The sequence below is a fragment of the Heterodontus francisci genome, unplaced genomic scaffold (assembly GCF_036365525.1).
Source record: "Heterodontus francisci isolate sHetFra1 unplaced genomic scaffold, sHetFra1.hap1 HAP1_SCAFFOLD_156, whole genome shotgun sequence".
NCBI classification, from domain to species: Eukaryota; Metazoa; Chordata; class Chondrichthyes; order Heterodontiformes; family Heterodontidae; genus Heterodontus; species Heterodontus francisci.
The window spans coordinates 3770695-3777659 of NW_027142350.1; positions in this window are offsets into that span (position 1 = coordinate 3770695).

Below are 6965 nucleotides of genomic sequence, written 5' to 3' on the forward strand. Positions count from 1 at the left end.
CCCCAAGCGGCGGTCTGTGGACCACTTAAGTACCATGATTGGCTTATGACGGGCGGGCCCTTAATCACCACCGTTGCCCTGCGTAAATTGGGATGGTCTTTCCAAACCTGCACTACATTTTCCGCCACTCCCCACCCCAGCCCACCCCCCAGCCCTTCCCCCGCCACACCATCCCGCTCTTTGGGGATAGTGCGGGGGCATATAATTCTGGCCTTGGTGTTTGAAGAGTGTAGACTGCAAGACTTGTTTCTAATCAACGAGGAAGATTAATGACTGTCTTGTGACTTGACTGTTGAATGTTTTCAGTTTTATTTGGGGATTGATAGGGACCAGTGAACTCTACGAGGAGCAAGCTTTGACGTCTTTGCTTTGCCCTGCGTGGAACGAAAGAGAGAGACCCAGAAACGTGTTACTGTTCTCTCTGCAAAGGAAGACTTTGTCTCTCTTAGAAATAACTTCTACATTTAAGGTGTAGTTTTCACATGCCTGAAGAGAGGGCAAGACATAGAAAAGGAGGGCTTGGCTACACTCAATGGAGGAAGGCTGCTTTGCAGAGTAAGCTTGTGTTCCGGTGTGGCAGATTACTATTGCTCCAGTCTCAAGAATTCCTTCCTCAAGAGTGACACTTCAGTGAGAATGTGAAATGGCACAAGCTCAAAGTGGTAGTATTGACTCAAGGTTAAATTCTGGTCAGGAAAAAGCTGAATCCAGCCCAGGACCCAACAAAACGCTATTTGAATTTATGAAAGCTCTCCTAAGATTGAGGAAAGGAACGTAGAGGTAATTTTCATTACTTTTGAAAAATATCCCAACAACAAAAATGGGCAAAGGAAAGCTGGACACTGCTAACGCAAGGCAGTTTGAGGTCCTAGATCATGGCACTTATGCCATGCTTCCTGAAGAGGCTTCTGCAGATTATGAGGTGGAAAAAAGTCTATCCCGCTGTGCATGACGTAGTCATTGAAGCTCACAATCACACGTTTTGGAACCTCCAGAGATTGGCTTGGTAGGACTGAAGTCGAATTTGAGAGGGTAAAACAAATTAACTTTGATGGTTGGATACGTGCAGCAAAGCTGGAAACCACGTTTGAGAATCATAAAGAACTGATTCAATTGAAACAGTTTAAAAAATCAATCCCTCTTGCAGTAAGAACTCATGTAGTGAACCTAAACGTTTCCAAGGGCAGACAAGCAGCGGAAATTACTGATGATTTTGTGCTTCTGCACAAGCCAAAACGCTCTGTCCATCACTTCCACAAACCGAAGAAAGATATAAGGTAGGAGTGTGAAATTAAGGCAAATAGCCGAGATCAAGAATGAATAGCTGGAAACGCCCCATGATTCCCTTCTTTGGCCAGGAAGGATGGTGCTGAGGATAGACGGAAGCCTGAAAGCCTAGATTTTATCATTGCTGAACTTCAGTCCGCTGAGGAGGATCTGTGCCCATGGCAAACTGGACTCCACCATGGAGGATCAGTGCCTGTGTAGAACCCAAATCCACCGAGGTGGTTCTGTGAATATTTCAAACTCGAATCTGCCAAAAGTGACCAGCGCCCAAGCAAAATCAAATCCACCAAGGAGGATCAGAGCCCACGTCGAACTCGACTCGTCTGAGGAGGATCAATCACTCTGGGGAACTCGACTAGGCCGAGGAGGATCAGTGCCCAAGTGAAACCCGAATCTGCCATGGAAGGTCAGTGCATATATCAGTCTCGAATATGCCAAGTATGATCAGTGCCCATGTTGAACTCAATTCGCTGAAGCGGATCAGAGTTCTCATCAAATTCAACTCAGCAAAGGAGGTTCAGTGCCCGTGGTAAACTAGAATCTGCGAGGAGGATCAATACCTGTGTCGATCAAGAATCCACCAAGGTGGATAAGTGTCCGTGTCGATCTCGAATCAATTGAGGAGGATTAGTGACCGTACCAAACTCGACTCTATCGAGGATGATCAGTGTCTGTGTTCTACCCGAACTTATCAAGAGTGTTCAGTGACCATTTCGAACTCCAAAAGCGTGCATTTTGCAAGCTCAGTATTGAGTTTCGAGTTTGGTGAGTGACGAGTTCGGTGAAGGGGGAGGAGGATGTGTTCCATTTCTCCACTTTTTTCCACTTTATTCATCCTCCAGTATTTCGGTTCCTGCCTCAGTGCAGTGGAAGGAACCTTTTGGAGAGTACCGGGTAAGCTATTCGACTTCTACTAACTAGTCCATAAAGTTAGGGTATGGCAGGGCAGCTCTGCCTGTGGCATGTGGGAAGTCATGGATGCGCCATGTGTCCCAGACAAACACATCTGCAGGAAGTGTCCCCACCAGCAGCAGCTTGAGCTCTGGGTTTTGGAACTCCAGCATTGGCTGGAGTCACTGTTGTGCAGCTGTGAGATGGCGGATTAGAACATAGAACATAGAACATTACAGTGCAGTACAGGCCCTTCGGCCCTCGATGTTGCACCGACCTGCGAAACCATCTGACCTACACTATTCCATTTTCATCCATATGTTTATCCAATGACCACTTAAATGCCCGTAAAGTTGGCGAACCTACTACTGTTGCAGGCAGGGCGTTCCACGCCCCTACTACACTCTGAGTAAAGAAACTACCTCTGACATCTGTCCTATATCTATCACCCCTCAACTTAAAGCTATGTCCCCTCGTGTTTGCCATCACCATCCGAGGAAAAAGACTCTCACTATCCACCCTATCTCACCCTCTGATTATCTTATATGTCTCTATTAAGTCACCTCTCCTCCTCCTTCTCTCCAACGAAAACAACCTCAAGTCCCTCAGCCTTTCCTCGTAAGACCTTCCCTCCATACCAGGCAACAACCTAGTAAATCTCCTCTGCACCCTTTCCAAAGCTTCCACATCCTTCCTATAATGCGGTGAACAGAACTGCACGCAATACTCCAGGTGCGGCTGCACCAGAGTTTTGTACAGCTGCAGCATGACCTCGTGGCTCCGAAACTCGATCACACTATTAATAAAAGGTAACACACCATATGCCTTCTTAACAGACTTATTAACCTGGGTGCTGACTTTCAGGGATTTATGTACCTGGACCCCAAGATCTCTCTGCTCATCCACACTGCCAAGAATCTTCCCATTAGCCCATAACTCTGCATTCATGTTACTCCTGCCAGAGTGAATCACCTCACACTTTTCCACATTAAACTCCATTTGCCATCGCTCAGCCCAGCTCTGCAGCCGATCTATGTCCCTCTGTAACCTATAACATCCTTCGGCACTATCCACAACTCCACCGACCTTCGTGTCATCCGCAAATTTACTAACCCACCCTTCTACACCCTCATCCAGGTCATTTATAAAAATGACAAACAGCAGTGGCCCCAAAACAGATCCTTGCGGTCCACCACTAGTAACTAAAATCCAGGATGAACATTTGCCATCAACCACCACCCTCTGTCTTCTTTCAGCTAGCCAATTTCTGATCCAAAGCACTAAATCACCTTCAATCCCATACTTCCGTATTTTCTGCAATAGCCTACCGTGGGAAACCTTATCAAACGCCTTACAGAAATCCATATACACCACATCTATGGCTTTACCCTCATCCACCTGTTTGGTCTCCTTCTCAAAAAACTCAATAAGGTTTGTGAGGCACGACCTACCCTTCACAAAACCGTGCTGACTATCGCTAATGAACTTATTCTTTTCAAGATGATTATAAATCCTATCTCTTATAACCTTTTCCAACATTTGACCCACAACCGAAGTAAGGCTCACAGGTCTATAATTACCAGGGCTGTCTCTACTCCCCTTCTTGAACAAGGGGACAACATTTGCTATCCTCCAGTCTTCCGGCAATATTCCTGTCGACAATGACGACATAAAGATCAAGGACAAAGGCTCTGCAATCTCCTCCCTGGCTTCCCAGAGAATCCTAGGATAAATCCCATCTGATCCTGGGGACATATCTGTTTTCACATTTTCCAAAATCGTTAACACCTCCTCCTTGTGAACCTCAATCCCATCTAGCCTAGTAGTCTGTATTTCAGTATTCTCCTCGACAACATATTCTTTCTCTACTGTAAATACTGACGAAAAATATTCATTTAACGCTTCCCCTATCTCCTCTGATTCCACACACAACTTCCCACTGCTATCCTTGATTGGCCCTAATCTAACTCTAGTCATTCTTTTATTCCTAATATACCTATAGAAAACCTTAGGATTTTCCTTGATCCTATCCGCCAATGAATTCTCGTGTCATCTCCTCGCTCTTCTTAGCTCTCCCTTTAGATCCTTCCTGGCTAGCTTGTAACTCTCAAGCGCCCTAACTGAGCCTTCACGCCTCATACTAACATAAGCTTTCTTCTTACTCTTGACAAGCGCTTCAACTTCTTTAGTAAACCACGGCTCCCTCGCTCGACAACTTCCTCCCTGCCTGACAAGTACATACTTATCAAGGACACGCAGTATCTGCTCCTTGAATAAGCTCCACATTTCGATTGTGCCCATCCCCTTCAGCTTCCTTCCCCATCCTACGCATCCTAAATCTTGCCGAATCGCATCATAATTTCCTTTCCCCCAGCTATAATTCTTGCCCTGCGGTATATACCTGTCCCTGCCCATCGCTAAGGTAAACCTAACCGAATTGTGATCACTATCACCAAAGTGCTCACCTACATCTAAATCTAACACCTGGCCGGGTTTATTACCCAGTACCAAATCCAATGTGGCATCGCCCCTGGTTGGCCTGTCTACATACAGTGTCAGAAAACCCTCCTGCACACACTGGACAAAAACTGACCCATCTAAAGTATTCGAACTATAGTATTTCCAGTCAATATTTGGAAAGTTAAAGTCCCCCACAACCACTACCCTGTTACTCTCGCTCCTGTCGAGAATCATCTTCGCTATCCTTTCCTCTACATCTCTGGAACTATTCGGAGGTCTACAGAAAACTCCCAACAGGGTGACCTCTCCTCTCCCGTTTCTAACCACGGCCCGTACTACCTCAGTAGACGAATCCTCAAACGTCCTTTCTGCCACCGTAATACTCTCCTTGATTACATGGATAGCACGTTTAAGTAGGCCGCCACACCGCGGGTTGAGAGCATGCAGGCGGAGAGGGAATGTATGACCGCCAAGCTGTCTAAGAGAACCAGGCAGGTAGTGCAGGAGTCGCCTGATATGATCTCACTCACAAATCGGTTCTGCATTTTGGATACTGGTGAAGGTGATGGTTCCTCAGATGAACGCAGTCAGCCGGATTTGTGACATCACTGGAGGCTCAGCTGCACTGCAGGGGATGAAAAGGATTGGAAGAGCCATTGTGAAAGGGTATTCGTTAGTTAGGGAAACAGACTGGCGTTTCTGCAGCAATAAACTTGAATCCAGGATGGCGTGTTGCCTCCCTGGTGACAGGGTCAAAGATGTCACGGAGCAGCTGCAGGCCATTCTTCTGCGGGAGGGTGAACAGCCAGAGGTCGCAGTACACATTGATACCAAAGGCAGAGGGAAGAAAGGCGATGAGGTCCGGAAAGCAGATTTTAAGGAGCTAGGAAGGAGATTAAAAAAGCAGGACCTCAAAAGCGATAATCTGAGGATCACTCCCAGTCCCAGGTTTAGACTGCCTGTAGAAAAGGACAATGAGCAGGGTAAAAATAATTAACTGGGGTAGGAATGGAGCTGGGATGAATAAACTGGAGTCAAAAACTGACAGGAAAGCCAATAGATGAACAATGGGCTACCTTCAAGGAAGAGATCTTTTGGGCCCACTAAAGGTATGTACCCTCAAAGGGGACAAGTAGGCCAACCAAACCCAGAACTCCTTGGATGACTAAACAGGCACATACTAAAATAAAGAAGAAAAAGTATGCTTATGACAAATTCCCGTTAGAAAATATTATTGAGAACCAGGCTGAATATAGACAGTCCAGAGGGGAAGTGAAAAAGTAAATAAAAGAAGCAAAGAGAGAGCATAAAAAGAGACTGGCAGCTAGCATTACGTGAAATTCCAAAGTTTTCTGTCGCCATATAAACAACAAAAGGGTGGGAAAAGGAGGAGTGGTGTCGATTCGAGACCAGAAAGGGTTTTACACATGGAAGAGAGGGCATAGATGAGATATTCATCATTCTTCGTCAGGGAAGCAGATGCTACCAAGAAATGACGAAAAAGGAGGTAAGTCAGACAGTAAAGTGGTTTAAAATTAATAAAGAGGATGTATTATTTCGGCTGTCTGTACTTAAAGTGGACAAAGCTCCAGGACTAGATAAGATGCATCCAAGGATATGAGGAAAGTGAGGGTGGCAATCGCAGAGGCACTGGTTCTTGGTCCTCCTTAGATTCGAGGGTGGTGCCAGAGGACCTGAGAACTGAAAACCCTTGTTCAAAAAAGGATGTGAAGGCAAACACAGCAACTACAGGCCAGTCAGGTTAACTTTGGTGGTCGGAAAACCTCCAGAAAAAAATAAACCTGGACAAAATCAATAGTGGCATGGACAATTGTGAGTTAATTAAGGAAACCCATCAAGGAATTCTTAAGGAAAAATCACGTTTAACTGACTTGCAGGAGTTTTATTGAGATGAAAGCAGAGACGGTTGATGAGTGTAATGCTGTTGATATGGTATGCATGGACTTTTCAAAGGCAATTGTTACAGTGCCACACAACATACTTGTGAGCAAACTTGCAGTGCATGGAATAAAAGGGGCGATAGGAACATGGATACAATATTGTCTGAGTGACAGGAAACAAAGTTTTGTGGTTGATGGATGTTTTGTGGGCTGGAGTACGGTCTGTAGTGGAGTTCGGTCTGTCGACGAGTTCCCCAGGGAGCTGTCTTGGGAGCCTTGTTTTTATGACATATTTTAATGGCCGAGATCTTGGTGTACAGGGCACAGTTTCAACGATTGCAGAGGATGGTAAACTTGGAAGCATTATGAACTGTGAGGAGGACAATGTAGCAATTCAAAAGGCAGACAGGGGGCAGATGAAGTTCA